Source organism: Panulirus ornatus, chromosome 39, assembly GCF_036320965.1.
Source record: "Panulirus ornatus isolate Po-2019 chromosome 39, ASM3632096v1, whole genome shotgun sequence".
Lineage (NCBI taxonomy): Eukaryota > Metazoa > Arthropoda > Malacostraca > Decapoda > Palinuridae > Panulirus > Panulirus ornatus.
Genome location: NC_092262.1, coordinates 13342572 through 13359098, shown reverse-complemented (window position 1 = coordinate 13359098; position 16527 = coordinate 13342572). Strand labels below are relative to the sequence as shown.

Here is a 16527-nt window from a genome sequence, read left to right as displayed (position 1 = left end):
CTCACTCATTCTCTCCATGTGCCCAAACCACTTCAAAACACCCTCTTCTGCTCTCTCAACCACGCTCTTTTTATTTCCACACATCTCTCTTACCCTTACGTTACTCACTCGATCAAACCACCTCACACCACACATTGTCCTCAAACATCTCATTTCCAGCACATCCATCCTCCTGCGCACAACTCTATCCATAGCCCACGCCTCGCAACCATACAACATTGTTGGAACCACTATTCCTTCAAACATACCCATTTTTGCTTTCCGAGATAATGTTCTCGACTTCCACACATTTTTCAAGGCCCCCAGAATTTTCGCCCCCTCCCCCACCCTATGATCCACTTCCGCTTCCATGGTTCCATCCGCTGCCAGATCCACTCCCAGATATATATATATATATATATATATATATATATATATATATATATATATATATATATATATATATATTCCTATTAGTCCACGGGGAAAATGAAACACGATAAGGTCCCAAGTGCAGTTTCGTGTAATAATCACATCATCAGGGGAGACACAAGAGAGGAATATAACAGTCACTTGATATACATCGAAGAGACGAAGCTAGGACGCCATTTGGTAAACATGTGATTGTCCAGGACAGTCACATGTTTACCAAATGGCGTCGTAGCTTCGTCTCTTCATTGTATATCAACTGACTTATATTTCTGTCTTGTGTCTCCCCTGATGATGTGATTATTACACGAAACTGCACTTGGGACCTCATCGTGTTTCATTTTCCCCGTGGACTCATAGGAATATCTTGATCACGCGCAAAATTGTGATCCTTTTCAATATATATATATATATATATATATATATATATATATATATATATATATATCAAAAGAAAACAGGATATAGGGATATATTTGTGTTTTGTGATGTGTAATTTCCTTATATTGCTTGTGTAATTACCTTACACATATACATGTAATTCAAATTCAGTATACATGTTGACAGACGAGGTGACTCATTCTCAGATATTTAACATGTTCAATATAATTGAACGTTTATGTTGACATATTGAACGCTCCACCTAACCTCTAAAAATAGTTTGGACATTAAATTTATTCGTCAATGTTTTCGCCCATGCTGGGCCATAGTACCGTAACTCATCGTTACGTTCGTGTAGTTAGCAGGACGCTATGAAGCAAGGGAATAGATTACCCCATTTATTTATAGATTATATATAAAAAAAAACACGTTTGCCATGGCAATGTTTTGCCCACTCACCGCCGGGCCGTGCCGCCTCCGCGGAAGAAAGTAGTTCAGAAACGACTAAGTCTGTGGTCAAGAGCTGTGTCACTTTCTTCACATTTTTTATTCACTAATGTACATTGTTTTTTATATCTCATTTTTCTCGTGAGAATAATGCGGTCGATATAACCGCATGGAATGACATCTCGTAAAGTGACAGCTGTTAACCAGTGACGACGACTGGACTATGCCTTGCAGACGATTGTAATTTTGTTTTGTATATTTTGCCAGAAAGTTTGTTAGTTATAGGGAAGATATATAATCTTTTTAGGTAGCCAGAGCTCCCTTAGACCCAAGGTTTGATATGTTTAGTCTGCCTGTTGTAGACTAAAAGGAAACATAAGATTTCACTCAACACAGGAACCCTTGTGAGCGAGCGAGTGTGTTGGCTGGGGTAAGAGGCGTCAGCCATGGCGAGCGAGTGTGTTCGCTGTAGGATTATGCGTCAGCCAGGCGTCTAAGACTGTAATGTACAGGAAAACATTATTCATTTTAGCCCAGCTGAACCAGAGGTTTATTTACAGATACTTTATATAAAACGACAGATGCTTTTACCGTTCGTGGATTTCAGGGCATTTCGCCTCTCTCTCTCTCTCTCTCTCTCTCTCTCTCCTTAGGAATATATATATATATATATATATATATATATATATATATATATATATATATATATATATATATATATATATATAGTGTGTATGAGTGATTAAGTTCCGTGAAATATATTAAAGCGAAGATTCATTATGATATTTTATCTTGGTTGAAGTATATGATGGTATATCATGTACAGTGATATCATGTTTTAATTAGTTTTCCTGCTGAAGGAACATCTTCTCCAACGTGTACAGTGGAGTTCCGACCTCAGTTACTAATTATTCTATTCTACACTTCATCTTGCCACTGTGGGTAGTTTACACTGGTATTTTAGATCATGAAGAAAATGACGAGTTTCTGTTTGTGTGGTGATCATGTCGTGTGTGATGCCTCACATCTCATACATGTCAGGTTTGGCCTCACACTTGAGGTTTGTGACCTCATAAGTCAGTCAGGATGACATGATTTTGAGAAAAACACATTATACATATTGAGGAAGAGAATCTATTAGGGGTTGTGAGGAAAAGAATCCATAATTGGAAGTTGGTGATTGTGTGTGTGTTGTGGTGGTAGGTATGGAGGACACGATCCTGGGACGGTGGGATCCGAAAGACAAAGTGAGCAGCGCCGGCGGGAGGTGTGGGGTTGGGGGGTTGACGGTATGAGAACCTCTTGACCCCTATATAGGGCTCCTACCTACCCCCCCCCACCCCCACCCTAACCCCATCACCCCCCACCCCCGTACATCGACGACGAGAGATTGTGTTTATTATGTGGTGAAGACGAGGGGTGATGGTGAGGGTTGGGTGGGGTATGGTGAAGCGCACTTGTTTTCATGGTGATAGTGAAGGAATATGTGTGTGTGTGTGTGTGTGTGTGTGTGTGTGGGTTACGGGGAGAGAGTTTTACACTCGTGTTGCCCCGTCTCTTGACCTTGTATATATGTACCATGTCTTCTATGTGTACACACACACACACACACACACACACACACACACCAGAAGCCGGGTACCCATTTATCGATCAGTGTGTGTGTGTGTGTGTGTGTGTGTCAGGAGAGTGCGTACATAACCAGTAGTGGTAATACTGAGTGTGTAGTAATGTATGAGGACGTGCAGGTGGTACGTGGGGGTGGGATGTGTCTGTGTGGGAGGAAGTACAATGATCTCTTGTGATTGTCAATTTGTACTGTACGGGGGAGGGAGGTGTACAGTGAGGGGGGGAGGGAGTTGTACAGTGGTTTATCAAGTGTATCATCACAAATCTTTGCCTCACATGAGTCCAATTCTTTCGTGAATGTGTTGGTAAATATTGTCACCTTCTCTGCTCATCCTGTCTCATTCTACCCCACTGGTGTGTGTGTGTGTAGTGGGGGCAGCTGGTAACTGTCATCCACTGTGAAAAACACTTGTTGCAGTGGTTGATATAGTGTTAAGGTGAGAGCAGGATCCACTGTATGTGTTGACCTGACCTGACCTTTGTATGACCCACATGACGTCATACACACGACATTATGGTCAACATTACACTACACTTGGGTATAAGGGTATGTTGTGACCGGACTCTGCTATGACCGGGTGTATTGTGTTGTGAGGAGAGTGTATTGTGTTGTGAGGGGAGTGTAGTGAGGTGTAGTCCCGTGTTGACCAATATGTACAACACCGTAGTGCAGGTGGGGTGTTGTAGTGTAGGTGGCAGCTTGTTAACGACCCTCACCCCGTCTGTGGGGAGAGGGGTCAGGACCTGGGCTTGTACCCCTGTTGTCCCCCTCCTCCTCCTGGTGAGAATCTTGGCTTGCGATGTTCGTGTGTCAGTGTCGCACCACCTACCGTCCAGGTCTACGTCTGTCCTCCTCTCCTTACGTCATCGGTCATATATATATATATATATATATATATATATATATATATATATATATATATATATATATATTCTCCTATCAGTCCAGGGGAAAATGAAACACTAAGTTGCCAAGTGCAGTTTCGTGTCATAATCACATCATCAGGGGAGACACAAGAGAGAAATATAACAGTCACTTGATATATAACGAAGACACGTAGCTAGGACGAAGACACGTAGCTAGGACGAAGACACGTAGCTAGGACGAAGACACGTAACTAGGACGAAGACACGTAGCTAGGACGAAGACACGTAGCTAGGACGAAGACACGTAGCTAGGAGGGAGACACGTAGCTAGGAGGGAGACACGTAGCTAGGACGAAGACACGTAGCTAGGACGAAGACACGTAGCTAGGACGAAGACACGTAGCTAGGACGAAGACACGTAGCTAGGAGGGAGACACGTAGCTAGGAGGGAGACATGTAGCTAGGAGGGAGACACGTAGGTAGCTGGGACGAGGCCATGTGGTAAACCATTATATTGCTATATTGATATATGATGATATATGGGGGGGGGGGGGATGTTGGCTTGGTTTGGAGAGGAGGAAATGCCCTTACTGTGGCTGTTGAGTTCCTCTCCTTGACCTGGTATTGTTTATCTTGATGTTATGTAAAGTGAGGGAGGGAGGGAGGCGTGCAGGCGGCTGCACGTGTGGCGTGGCAAAAACCTGATGACCTTGGCCAGCTGGGGCCAGCCTGGTGACCCCCCCACCCCTGGCCAGCTGGGGCCAACCTGGTGACCCCCCCACCACCCCTGGCCAGGTAGGGCCAGCCTGGTGACCCCCCCACCCCTGGCCAGCTGGGGCCATCCTAGTGACCCCCCCAGGCCAGCTGAGGCCAGCCTGGTGACCCCCCCACCACCCCTGGCCAGCTGGGGCCAGCCTGGTGACCCCCCCACCCCTGGCCAGCTGGGGCCATCCTAGTGACCCCCCCAGGCCAGCTGAGGCCAGCCTGGTGACCCCCCCACCCCTGGCCAGCTGGGGCCAGCCTGGTGACCCCCCCACCCCTGGCCAGCTGAGGCCAACCTGGTGACCCCCCCCACCCCTGGCCAGGTAGGGCCAGCCTGGTGACCCCCCCACCCCTGGCCAGCTGAGGCCAACCTGGTGACCCCCCCACCCCTGGCCAGCTGGGGCCAGCCTGGTGACCCCACCCCTGGCCAGCTGGGGCCAGCCTGGTGACCCCCCCCACCCCAGGCCAGCTGGGGCCAGCCTGGTGACCCCACCCCTGGCCAGCTGGGGCCAGCCTGGTGACCCCCCCCACCCCTGGCCAGCTGAGGCCAACCTGGTGACCCCCCCACCCCTGGCCAGGTAGGGCCAACCTGGTGACCCCCCCACCCCTGGCCAGGTAGGGCCAGCCTGGTGACCCCCCCACCCCAGGCCAGCTGGGGCCAGCCTGGTGACCCCACCCCTGGCCAGCTGGGGCCAGCCTGGTGACCCCCCCCACCCCTGGCCAGCTGGGGCCAGCCTGGTGACCCCCCCCCCAACCCAGGCCACACATTATTGTGTGTGTGTGTGTGTTATAATTCATGAATGATGAATAACATACAAGTGTATACCATGAATGTATTATACAGAGAGACATATAATTCCATGCAGGTTTGTTATGCATATTAATGAGATCATTAAGTGTGTTATCTTAGCTTTGACCCTTAATGTTTAATTGGTGTGTGAAACTGTTGATAATGTAAGTTTACGTGTCATTATACAACACATGTATGACACCATTTACCTCATACATACGTCTCATAAATGTGAGTCAGGCCAGCAATCAATCTTTCCTGATTAATGTTATGTAGATTAATGTATGTACGTGACCACAAACTGTAATCAATTAATCACGTACACAGGGGCTACCCATGGTGTAAATATGGTGCGTGTAGCCAGGTACACAGGGGCTACCCATGGTGTAAATATGGTGCGTGTAGCCAGGTACACAGGGGCTACCCATGGTGTAAATATGGTGCGTGTAGCACTCGTAATTCCCGAGTTATTGTGCCGACAACAATCTCTCTCTCTCTCTCTCTCTCTCTCTCTCTCTCTCTCTCTCTCTCTCTCTCTCTCTCTCTCTCTACACACACACACACACACACTGGTCCATTATACGCCACATAAAGTGGCAGGGCACATTATAAACTTTTTCTCTCTCTCTCTCGTCCAGTCAAACCGGCATCAATTATTAAACATTAATTACTGGTTATTTATAAAGAATATTAGATGTATTGTGGGTTGAATAACACGTTATTATAACGGTTGTAATTACCCTGGCAGACTCAACTTGCCACACACCGCCCGCCACTTGCCATTCCTCGATATATATATATATATATATATATATATATATATATATATATATATATATATATATATATATATATATATCATCATGTGATTGTTATGAAAACAATCCAATAAATGGTTCATGTCGTGTTTCATTACAAGATACAGTCATATAAGTATATAATTTATAAGTACATAAATATACAAATTATGTACAAATATATAAATTAAGGAGAAAAAATAGGAATTCGAAGGTGATAATTACACTGTTGTATATGACTATTTTGTTATTTGTTGAGTGTGTAAGAAGCAAATTTTGGGTTGTATTAGGCATCAAGATCTCTTCCATTTGTTTGGCTTTTCTTGACATTGTACTTTGGATTTGTGCACCCGAGTGTTGGCTGTGTGTCTGCCCCCCACCTGCTGCTGCTGCTGCGTCCTGTGGGTTATTGTGAAGCTGTTGGTCAGTTGTGGATGAGCCGTTGTGATGTCTGCTTCTCGTCTTACATTGCCAAACTTTGCAACGCTTATATGTGTGTGTGTGTGTGTGTGTTACCGGACTCCACCTGCGTGTCGTAAGCCGCGAGTGAAAAGTCACCATATTGGCGAGATTGTATCCTTTGGACTACAATCACGTGGACGAGCTCGTGATTGTAGAGGCCATGCTTCCCCTGCTACTGATTGTAACGCAAGCTTGAGTACGGATCAAGATGAGTGAGGAGTGTCGGTGAGTAGGCAGTGAGTGAGTGAGTATGTGGAGATGGGATTACAGTATGTGTCCAGATGGGTATGGAGTTGAGTGAGTACTTAGTGAGTATGTATTTACTGAAGTATTCAGTATGTATATGTCCATGAGTACGCCGCAGTCTAGATGAGTATATATGTAGATGAATATGCGATGTAGATGAATATATATATTCAGATGAGTGTGCAATCCAGGTGAGTATATATGTAGATGAGTCAGGAGTGTAGATGAGTGAGTGAGGAGTGTACAGGAAGCGTGGTGGTGGTGGTGGGAGTGATCCACACTTAACCCACATCTTGTGTTGGCAGGGTCCTCAGCCGGGAGTGAGCCGCCCTTGTCACAGGTAAGTGCTCCACCCCCACCCCCACACCCTGCCTACACGACCCCCGGGCCAGAACGGCGTAACGACCTTTCCCCAAGGGGGCACGACGCCACGACCCCGTGGGTATGGTGACCTGGTATATAGTGATTCATTAACCTGTTTATGTATGGCTGGTGTACCGTCGTGCTCAGTGTGGTGTACCGTCGTGCTCAGTGTGGTGTACCGTCGTGCTCAGTGTGGTGTACCGTCGTGCTCAGTGTGGTATACCGTCGTGCTCAGCGTGGTGTACCGTCGTGCTCAGTGTGGTGTACCGTCGTGCTCAGTGTGGTGTACCGTCGTGCTCAGTGTGGTGTACCGTCGTGCTCAGTGTGGTGTACCGTCGTGCTGAGCGTGGTGTACCGTCGTGCTCAGTGTGGTGTACCGTCGTGCTCAGTGTGGTGTACCGTCGTGCTCAGCGTGGTGTACCGTCGTGCTCAGTGTGGTGTACCGTCGTGCTCAGCGTGGTGTACCGTCGTGCTCAGTGTGGTGTACCGTCGTGCTCAGCGTGGTGTACCGTCGTGCTCAGCGTGGTGTACCGTCGTGCTCAGTGTGGTGTACCGTCGTGCTCAGCGTGGTGTACCGTCGTGCTCAGTGTGGTGTACCGTCGTGCTCAGTGTGGTGTACCGTCGTGCTCAGTGTGGTGTACCGTCGTGCTCAGTGTGGTGTACCGTCGTGCCTGGAGGGAGGGGGGGGAGCTGCCTCACAGGAGGAATGAGCCGGAGGGTTGTTTGCTTGCTTGTTACCGCCCGTCTCCTGCACTCATTAACCATCACAACTGTGTGTGTGTGTGTGTGTGTGTGTGTGTGTGTGTGTAGGTAGGGGGTCTCCCTGTCTTCCTCCCTCACGGCCTCATTCACCTCATGCAGAGGTCGAGTCATGAGGAGCTGTATAGGTGTTTTGGTAATGTGATGACAGGCTAGGGCACTACTGAGGACGAGGGAGATGAGGGATGGGCCAGGAAGTGAGGGAGGTGAGGGGGTGGGCCAGGGAGATGAGGGATGGGCCAGGAAGTGAGGGAGGTGAGGGGGTGGTTGGGAGTGAGGGAGATGAGGGGTGGGCCAGGGAGTGAGGGAGATGAGGGGTGGGCCAGGGAGTGAGGGAGGTGAGGGGGTGGTAGGGAGTGAGGGGGTGGGTCAGGGAGTGAGGGGTGGGCCAGGGAGATGAGGGGTGGGCCAGGGTGGGGGGGCAGGATGGGAAACTGAACTTTAATTCATCTCTGAGGCACTAGGGAGGGAGGGGGGGGGTATGCTGCCACCATTATAGTTGTCAGTATACTCATATGATGGGGTAGTAGTAGTGGTGGTAGTAGTAGTAGTAGTAGTAGTAGTAGTAGTAGTAGTAGTAGTAGTAGTAGTAGTAGTGGTGGTAGTAGATGTACTAACTTAGTACAGTAATAAGGAGAGTAGTGTGGAGGTGTACACATGACCCCCCCCCCTCACACCTGGCCCCGGGTACTGAACACTGGCTAACAGCTCCAGTGGTGACCTAGTGGTGGTGTACGGTGACCATACCAGTTGGCCCACTGGTGTGACAACACGACACCTGACTCCATCTACCAAGGTTCGAGTCCCGCTGGCCATACACCTGGCAACAGTGTGACTAGTGGGTGGGTGGGGAGGCCTCATATGCAGTGGTTACACTGCTAGGTGCTGTGGCTCACTGTCCAGTGGGCACCCAGCTTACACAGGTGGTGTGGCTCACTGTCCAGTGGGCACCCAGCTTACACAGGTGGTGTGGCTCACTGTCCAGTGGGCACCCAGCTTACACAGGTGGTGTGGTTCACTGTCCAGTGGGCACCCAGCTTACACAGGTGGTGTGGCTCACTGTCCAGTGGGCACCCAGCTTACACAGGTGGTGTGGTTCACTGTCCAGTGGGCATCCAGCTTACACAGGTGGTGTAGCTCACTGTCCAGTGGGCACCCAGCTTACACAGGTGGTGTGGTTCACTGTCCAGTGGGCATCCAGCTTACACAGGTGGTGTAGCTCACTGTCCAGTGGGCACCCAGCTTACACAGGTGGTGTAGCTCACTGTCCAGTGGGCACCCAGCTTACAGAAATAATGACTGAATACGAAAGATTCGAAAAAGCTTTAGCTGAAAGCAACCCCCCCCCTCATTAAAGTTATTCTGAAATCTGTCTTAGAAAGTGAAGCTGAGATCTGCTCTTCCTAAACTAGTGTGAGAAAGTTCTTTAAGCTGGGAAAAAAACAAGAGAAAATTCTTACTTCCATGACTAGGGGGCTGGGGGGGGGGGCGGGGGGGGGGGGTAAAAACTTGTTATCTTGACCTGGGGGAGGGGGAGGCTGGCTGTGGAAAGCGGATGTACATCTGTCAGGGTTGTATTGTGGGTGTACATCTGTCAGGGTTGTATTGTGGGTGTACATCTGTCAGGGTTGTATTGTGGGTGTACATCTGTCAGGGTTGTATTGTGGGTGTACATCTGTCAGGGTTGTGGGTGTACATCTGTCAGGGTTGTGTTGTGGGTGTACATCTGTCAGGGTTGTGGGTGTACATCTGTCAGGGTTGTGTTGTGGGTGTACATCTGTCAGGGTTGTGGGTGTACATCTGTCAGGCTTGTGTTGTGGGTGTACATCTGTCAGGGTTGTGTTGTGGGTGTACATCTGTCAGGGTTGTATAGCAGGTGTGTGCAGCTGCCTTAGTCATATAACAGGTGTACAGCAACACGAGATGTATAGCAGATACAGAGCTTACTGGTCCTCATAAGATATAGCAGGTGTATAGCTCCCTGATTCTTATAATATGCAGCAGATCATAACTACCCGTCGTGTATATAGCAGGTGTATAGCATCTTGATTCTCATTACGTCTGTATAGCACATTGTGCCATCCTGGGGTGTGAGATTTAGCCATTGTATAGCTGGGTCGTGTGTGGTACAGAATAGGTCTATAGTTATGTTAGGTATAGCTTATAGTCAAGTCCTTGTATAGCCAGGTATAGCAGGCGTGTGAAGCTACTGTAGTCCGATACAGTAGTGAAATACACGATGCATGAGACGCATTATCTGATACAGTAATACAGTACACATAGAATTAGGTCACTGTACATAGCAATGTTTAGTATAGCTGGTTAACAATACATAGACGCTATATTACATTTTTGTATTATGATACTAATACAGTAGACTACATAATGATACTGAACAATACAGTAGGATACAGACTACTAATACAGTATAGTACATGATGATACGGAGAAATACAGTATGATACAGAATACATTATACAGTATACTACATGATGATACTGAGATATTCTAGTGTGTACTACAGGCCGTGGTGGGTGGTTGACGTGGGCGTGGTGGGTGGTTGACGGGGGCGTGGAGGGTGGTTGACGGGGGCGTGGTGGGTGGTTGACGTGGGCGTGGAGGGTGGTTGACGGGGGCGTGGTGGGTGGTTGACGGGGGCGTGGAGGGTGGTTGACGGGGGCGTGGAGGGTGGTTGACGGGGGTGGAGGGTGGTTGACGGGGGCGTGGAGGGTGGTTGACGGTGGCGTGGAGGGTGGTTGACGGGGAGGTGGAGGGTGGTTGACGGGGGCGTGGAGGGTGGTTGACGGGGGCGTGGAGGGTGGTTGACGGGGGTGGGAGGTAGGGTAGAGTGGGGTGGCATGGTTCAGCGTTGTCTTGCGTCGGTCAGGAAGACGTGCGTGGTTGTTGTGATGGGGCGTTGATGAACGTGGTGGTGGGGTGGGGTGGGGTGGGTTATGGGGCGTTGATGAACGTGGTGGTGGGGTGGGGTGGGGTGGGGTGGGTTATTGATCACACCAGCCGGGGGGGGGGAGGTTAGTCTTGCAGGTGATGGGGGAGGAGTTGGAGGGGAAGGTGGGTCAGGGAGTGATATTTGGATGGGTTGTGGTGCAAGATGGCGGGTGGGTTGAGGTGGGTTCCTGATGTCTCATATGGCGACGGTGGGCCACGCAAGGCACACAGAAACCCCCCCTCTCTCTCTCTCTGGGGCTCGAACCCAGGACCGTGAAATTCATGGATCAAAACGTTAATTACTGTATTACTGCGACTTGTGTGTGTGTGTGTGTGTGTGTGTGTGTGTGTGTGTGTGTGTGTCATGTACCTTACCATTAAAAAAATATTTTCACATTAACAGTTTAGGTCCAAATTAGCATGATTAGGGGGGGAGGGGAATGAGAAAATTATCAGAAATGGTGGGTTTTTTTCTCTGAAATATTTACTGTAACTTGCAAACCTAAACTGTTCATGTGTCAATAATGTTGTTAATGTTGAGGTACATGACACACACACACACACACACGAGTGAGTGAGTTTCGTAAGGTGTATAACTTGTCTGTCACGAAAGCATTTGACACTGCCACATGCAAGATTGGTACTGAGGCAGAATGTTCAGTGAGGAATGATTGGACACCTTGCTCCTGGCTGAGTACGTCGGGGAACCCACATGAACACTGTGTACATGGTGACCAGTGGCCTACCTCAAGGTACAGTAGGGAACCCTCACTCAATGTTTGGAAATAACTACGTGGAGGATATGATAACCGACGATGGAGGACAAGACACAAGGATCCACAAACTACACCAGCTTACAACACCACCAAAACACAACTACACACTTTGCTTAATGTAATAATGTCTTCCACCACCACCCCACCTCACTCCACCCAGAGTGAACACTGAGTACATGGCACGCACTCATCATCACACACCTTGATGATGACAACATTATGTGGTAAGTACATGGCACGCACTCATCATCACACACCTTGATGATGACAACATTATGTGGTAAGTACATGGCACGCACTCATCATCACACACCTTGATGATGATGACAACATTATGTGGTAAGTACATGGCACGCACTCATCATCACACACCTTGATGATGATGACAACATTATGTGGTAAGTACATGGCACGCACTCATCATCACACACCTTGATGATGATGATGATGACAACATTATGTGGTAAGTACATGGCACGCACTCATCATCACACACCTTGATGATGATGATGACAACATTATGTGGTAAGTACATGGCACGCACTCATCATCACACACCTTGATGATGATGATGACAACATTATGTGGTAAGTAACAAGATGCCTGAGTCTGGGGGAGAGTGTGTGTGTGTGTGTGTGTGTTAGATATGGTATAGTGTCGTGTGTTGACCAAGGTGATATATTGCCTCCCCACTTTCGCTGTGTGGGGTGTGGGGAGGAGGGGTGTGGGGGTGTGGGGAGGAGGGGTGTGGGGTGTGGGGAGGAGGGGTGTGGGGTGTGGGGAGGAGGGGTGTGGGGTGTGGGGAGGAGGGGTGTGGGGGTGTGGGGAGGAGGGGTGTGGGGTGTGGGGAGGAGGGGTGTGGGGTGTGGGGAGGAGGGGTGTGGGGTGTGGGGAGGAGGGGTGTGGGGTGTGGGGAGGAGGGGTGTGGGGTGTGGGGAGGAGGGGTGTGGGGTGTGGGGCGAGCCACACACTCGTAGTGGAATCTTGCATTACTTAGGCCTAGTGGTGTGTGGGGAGGTTATGTCATGGTCCTGGCTTGTGTGCCTGGGGTGAGTAACCAAGGTTACGTCAGGTTGGGGAGGGGGAGACGTTGACGGGGCGAGTAAGGAAGGGAGAATTCCTCCCCAGATGTAGTATTGATCATCAGTGTGGGGGCTGGGGGTCGTGTCTCCCCAGCTGACCTGGTCAGGTTGCGCCCCTGACCTTGTCTCTCCCCAGCTGACCTGGTGGGGTGGATGGGGAGTGGTGGGGTGGTGGGTTACAGCCAACCCCATCACTGTTGACCGTGCGGGGTTGGTTGGTGAGGTTATGGAGAAGGAAGGGTTGGGTGAGGGTTGACGTAGCCAGGTGGTGGACCACAGTCGTGTTGACACATAGTGGTCAACCCATGCTCCTCCTACCGTCGACCACGGGCCTGTGCTGGAAGACGTACGATGTTGTGGGGTCAGGTGATCCGTGACAGTTGTCGTACGGTTGATCACGTGTACTGTGGGGGTCCCTCACTCCTCGTGTGGGGCCACGGTGGAATTGCAAGATTCGAACCCCACACCTCACCAACCTCGTCTGCCTGACCATGTCTGGTACCTTACACCAAGATGGTCCTCTCTCTCTCTCTCTCTCTCTCTCTCTCTCTCTCTCTCTCTCTCTCTCTCTCTCTCTCTCTCTCGCCCTCTTTTGAGCAGGGAAAGAGAGTGGGGGTGGGAAGGGAGGATGGGAGAGGGAGGTCACCCTGGTACTAGCTAGAGGGAGTGAGGGAGGTCACCCTGGTACTAGCTAGAGGGAGTGAGGGAGGTCACCCTGGTACTAGCTAGAGGGAGTGAGGGAGGTCACCCTGGTACTAGCTAGAGGGAGTGAGGGAGGTCAGCTGGGTACTAGCTAGAGGGAGTGAGGGAGGTCACCCTGGTACTAGCTAGAGGGAGTGAGGGAGGTCACCCGGGTACTAGCTAGAGGGAGTGAGGGAGGTCACCCGGGTACTACCTAGAGGGAGTGAGGGAGGTCACCCGGGTACTAGCTAGAGGGAGTGAGGGAGGTCACCCGGGTACTAGCTAGAGGGAGTGAGGGAGGTCAGAGGAAGGTTTGACCCAATATAAGGCAGACGTCAGTAGTGATGGAAGAGCAACATGGATGATTAATTACACCCTGCCACCTGTGCCACCAGCTGGCGTCATGCACATTGCCACACCTGCCTTACCACACGCCCCTCCACAACATACAACCACGATCTCACCTCTCTATAACTTACCTCTCCTGACACACATACCTCATTAATACATTTAAAACTCTTATGTATGATATGTATACTCGTCACACACTCGTTGCTTCACTTTCACCATACACGCACGCACTCATATGTATGCTCATCATACAATCGTTGCTTCACATTCACCATACACATACGCGAGCACTCATCATACGTACACTTATGTACTCATCATACAGTACGCATTCATCATACGTACAGGTACGCACTCATCTTACGTACACATACGCAGTCATCATACGTACAGGTACGCAGTCATCATACGTTCAGGTACGCATTCATCATACGTACAGGTACGCACTCATCATATGTACACATACGCATTCATCATACGTACAGGTACGCACTCATCATACGTACACGTATGTACTCATCATACACGTACGCATTCATCATACGTACAGGTACGCAGTCATCATACGTACAGGTACGCAGTCATCATACGTACAGGTACGCAGTCATCAGATGGTGTTGTCACATACTCTGGTGGTGGTGGTGGACGGGTAATAAGTGTGGTATAGGACCTTGTTGTCCAGAACCCCACCTAACCTCAGACAAGGTCGTCATGATATTGTTGGTGGGGGTGTTGGGGACGTGTGGTGAGGGAGAGCATGTTAGGGACGTGTGGTGGGGGTGTTGGGGACGTGTGGTGAGGGAGAGCATGTTAGGGACGTGTGGTGGGGGTGTTGGGGACGTGTGGTGAGGGAGAGCATGTTAGGGACGTGTGGTGGGGGAAAGGATGTTGGGGACGTGTGGTGAGGGAGATGTTGGGGACGTGTGGTGGGGTGTTGGGGACGTGTGGTGGGGGTGTTGGGGACGTGTGGTGAGGGAGAGCATGTTAGGGACGTGTGGTAGGGGAAAGGATGTTGGGGACGTGTGGTGAGGGAGATGTTGGGGACGTGTGGTGGGGTGTTGGGGACGTGTGGTGGGGGTGTTGGGGACGTGTGGTGAGGGAGAGCATGTTAGGGACGTGTGGTAGGGGAAAGGATGTTGGGGACGTGTGGTGAGGGAGATGTTGGGGACGTGTGGTGGGGTGTTGGGGACGTGTGGTGGGGGTGTTGGGGACGTGTGGTGAGGGAGAGGATGTTGGGGACGTGTGGTAGGGGAAAGGATGTTGGGGACGTGTGGTGAGGGAGATGTTGGGGACGTGTGGTGGGGTGTTGGGGACGTGTGGTGAGGGAGAGGATGTTGAGGACGTGTGGTAAGGGAGAGGATGTTGAGGACGTGTGGTGGGGGAGATGTTGGGGACGTGTGGTGAGGGAGAGGATGTTGAGGACGTGTGGTGGGGGAGATGTTGGGGACGTGTGGTGAGGGAGGGGATGTTGGGGACGTGTGGTGGTGGAGGGAGTGTTGGGGATTTATCATAATTATGTAACTAATTACAGGAAATAGTTGACATGACTACAGATGTCAGTTTATATATATATATATATATATATATATATATATATATATATATATATATATATATATATATATATATATATTCCTATGAGTCCAGGGGAAAATGAAACACGATAAGTTGCCAAGTGCAGTTTCGTGTGGTAATCATCATCAGGGGAGACACAAGAAATATGTCAGTTGATTAGATTCCAAATAACGTCATTCAGAGGTCAATGTGTTAACATCATAACTAGTGTTGACCTGACACATGATACAGTCATTCAGAGGTCAATGTGTTAACATCATAACTAGTGTTGACCTGACACATGATACAGTCATTCAGAGGTCAATGTGTTAACATCATAACTAGTGTTGACCTGACACATGATACAGTCATTCAGAGGTCAATGTGTTAACATCATAACTAGTGTTGACCTGACACATGATACAGTCATTCAGAGGTCAATGTGTTAACATCATAACTAGTGTTGACCTGACACATGATACAGTCATTCAGAGGTCAATGTGTTAACATCATAACTAGTGTTGACCTGACACATGATACAGTCATTACGTATGATGGCTGCCAGTCAGCAACGGATTGGTAGCGAGCAAATGCCGACGTTACTGCACCATGACGTAAGGTTGAGTGTTGCCTGGCTGAACTGCTGAACCACGTTGACGTCAAGGTAAATTGGTCGTTCCCTTCAAGGCAAAGTTGACACAGTGAAAACCTGTCATTGTGGCTCGTGTGTCTATTAGGTTATAGCAAGGGCAGCGCTGGTGTGTGTGTGTGTGTGTGTGTGTGTGTGTGTGTGTGTGTGTGGTAACAAGGACATCCCTGGTATGTGTGTGTCTGTGTGTGTGTGTGTGTGTGTTAACAAGGACATCCCTGGTATGTGTGTGTGTGTGTGTGTGTGTGTGTTAACAAGGACATCCCTGGTATGTGTGTGTGTGTGTGTGTGTGTGTGTGTTAACAAGGACATCCCTGGTATGTGTGTGTTAACAAGGACATCCCTGGTATGTGTGTGTGTGTGTGTGTGTGTTAACAAGGACATCCCTGGTATGTGTGTGTGTGTGTGTGTGTGTGTTAGCAAGGACATCCCTGGTATGTGTGTGTTAACAAGGACATCCCTGGTATGTGTGTGTGTGTGTGTGTTAACAAGGACATCCCTGGTATGTGTGTGTGTGTGTGTGTGTTAACAAGGACATCCCTGGTATGTGTGTGTGTGTGTGTGTGTGTTAACA

At 49.4% G+C, this 16527-nt stretch overlaps 1 protein-coding gene and 1 long non-coding RNA gene across 6 annotated transcripts in view; one reads left to right on the top strand and one right to left on the bottom strand.

The window, feature by feature from the left end:
* The window catches only part of LOC139761184 (uncharacterized), a 150174-nt gene that overhangs the window by 58865 nt on the left and 74782 nt on the right, over nt 1-16527 (top strand). For 4 of the 5 annotated variants that reach the window (XM_071685178.1, XM_071685176.1, XM_071685180.1 and 1 more), the window contains exon 2: nt 7095-7129. The exons of the other annotated variant lie outside the window; for it this stretch is intronic. The gene's annotated coding sequence lies outside the window, so the exon portion shown is untranslated. The remainder of the gene's footprint in view (nt 1-7094; nt 7130-16527) is intronic. 5 annotated transcript variants of the gene reach the window in all.
* LOC139761293 (uncharacterized) overlaps nt 16346-16527 on the bottom strand; it is a 1492-nt gene continuing 1310 nt past the window's right edge. The window contains exon 2 of the long non-coding RNA XR_011715491.1: nt 16346-16527. This exon is cut by the window's right edge and continues 334 nt beyond it. This is a non-coding gene — a long non-coding RNA (uncharacterized lncRNA).